This window comes from Falco punctatus (genome assembly GCF_963210335.1).
Source record: "Falco punctatus genome assembly, chromosome: 3".
Classification (NCBI taxonomy): Eukaryota; Metazoa; Chordata; class Aves; order Falconiformes; family Falconidae; genus Falco; species Falco punctatus.
The window spans coordinates 11,576,255-11,578,784 of NC_137582.1; positions in this window are offsets into that span (position 1 = coordinate 11,576,255).

Genomic DNA, 2,530 nt, shown 5'->3' on the forward strand with positions numbered 1-2,530 from the left:
TGATGTCTACTGCCTGGCAGTAACTTGAACCTATTATTATTATGCCCTTTAACGGTTATCAAAAGGGCACAAATTTGGCTCCACAGTGATGCCTGCACCTTAGCAAAGCCAAAGAGCTGGTGCTGCTGAAATACAATGCCAAAGGAAGAGTAGATGTTACAAACCTGCCTCAGCCTGATCTTCTCAGTAGAACACCTCCCACAGTGGTGTACAGGCAGGACCAAGGTGCAGAGGTTGACAAATGTCTCAGGTGCCCGTATACATTTGCCGGTAAATGAAGAAGTTTTGCCTGTAAAGATTTTCTGGCTTCACAAAATATAAACAAAAGGGTAGATAGTGGATTCAATAAATGCATTTTTGCAAAACAAATACTATAGCATTTTTGAAAGGCTGCTTCAAATTTGAGGCATCCTCACTGAAAGAGTTTGTCAGCTTTTCTCAGAGCCTTCACCGAAGGAGTGTACTGTATTTGAGTGATGTTCAGTTAATTTTCTTCATTTCTGCTGCTGCCCCAAACTTCATTCTTCAGTATTACAGTTCCTCTGGCCCAACTCTCCCTGCTCGCCTCTCTTAAGCCCAGCCCATTTCTTTGCTGAAAATTATTTGCTGTCTTTTCATCTCAGTCCCAGACCCCCTTACCCAGGAAGTTTCCTTCATCCTTCTTGTCCCAGTTCTCAGAACTCTATCTTTCAACCCTGCCCTGCCTTTCCAGGCAGCTTCCATATAATTCATTTCATTTTGTTCTTTACACTACCAGAATAAATGCCTGGCCAGATCTCAGCCTTGCCAGACTACAAGCTCTGAAAGATCTGAATGTGCCCCTTTTCTTCTGGCGATGGAGTTGGAGAGGTTCAAAGACATGTAATGTAGCTAAATTTGATTGAATTTTAATTGGGAGATCAGTAAGACACATCCTTGTCCCAAAGCTGAACTCCTGGCAAGGCTCACACTTTCACCCTGAAGGCCTTAGAGGAGATGGAGAGCAATGGACCATTTTCAAAGGAAAGGTCAGCAGGAGTTTAACATGAACAAAATGACATTTCCTGCTAGCTTTATTTACAGAACCAGATGAACCATTTCAACTAACATTTTCAAAGCCCAGCATGGGAAGTTTCATCACAAACAGCTAAATTGACAAAATTATAAAAAAACGAGGGCAGGTTACTTTCCTGGGGAACGCTGTGGGAAGAGGAGCCATGCATCGACTCTATCGGAGAACTTTTCCCCTTTAAACTAACACTGGCAGCTGTGGGGCAGCCAGCCTGCAGCACAAATGGTCACTGTAATTCTTTTTAATGAGAATTTGGACCTCCTTCAAGCCTAATGCTAAAATTAGGTCTTTCACTAGCTTTTTAATTTTCCAGTTCAAAGGCTAGAAGTTTTCAGAAACCACGTAAGCCACTACTGAAGGTTACAGTCTGGACCATGGTTGTGAGTCCAAGACATCCAACAGAAGCTGTTTTCCATTTTGTAGGAAGCCAGATAAACATAGCTCAAAAAGGCAAAAGTGTTGCACTTCACATCAATCTCGTGTTGCTAACGGGGAAAAAACAGATCCACTTTTTTACAAAAAGCCACGGGAATGGGAAGGATGAAGGCCTAGGTACACAGCTTTGGCTGTAATCACAGTGCATGGTAATTCAGATGTGTCTTTGCTAACAGACCTCTTTATAGGACACAGTTATTCCAAAGACATAAACAACATGCCAGCTTGACTGATGTGATTCATCACTGCTTGCTTTGATGAGATCAGCACATGCTATTGCAAAGCAGAAGAAGCCTCAGTGCCTGAGCCTGAATTTTATGGTTCAAGAATCAACAATGTTTTTGCTCAGGAAATTTATAGTCTTTGCCAGCCCCAAACTGGAACGAAGACACATCAGTCACAAGTTGCAACCTTTCCAGCAAACTCAGCTCCACATGCACTATTTCAGTTTCTTTTCTGGTTGTGTCATTTTGCTAGTAGACATAGGGAAAAGGTTAAAAGTCAAAACAGGCAAGTTGCATCAATACGTTGAAGTCAATGTTTCTTGTGGCAGTCTCAGAGTGCCAGCTCAGATCATGTAAGCCTATATACTTAAAAATGTTTGACTTAGAAAAATTACCTTTATTAATTTTCCACGAGTGCCCCCCAGAGTGGGTTCTTTAGAGCATTCAAAAGGCAACACTGCTGTAGTAAGTGCTCTACCATATCAGTCATTCCATTTTAACTTTTCACATCCGATACGTTAACTTGCCTTTAAATCAACACAGAGGCTCTCCTGAAGTTTTTATGCATGGGCTTTCTGTATACTGTTTTATCTTTTCCTTGAACTCCCAGTTACTGATTTTGTTTCAGGGTGAAGAAGAACCACGTGAGGCAAAATCAAATTTTAAAGAGACAAATAATCAAGGTCATAATCCGTGACGATTTTTTCCCCCCTTTTTCAATAGTCATCCACCTACCTGATAGGCTGATGTGCTCATTTACCTACCTACCTTTCAAGAAAAGTTTTACACATAATTAATATTTTCTTTTTTTGCCAGAAGT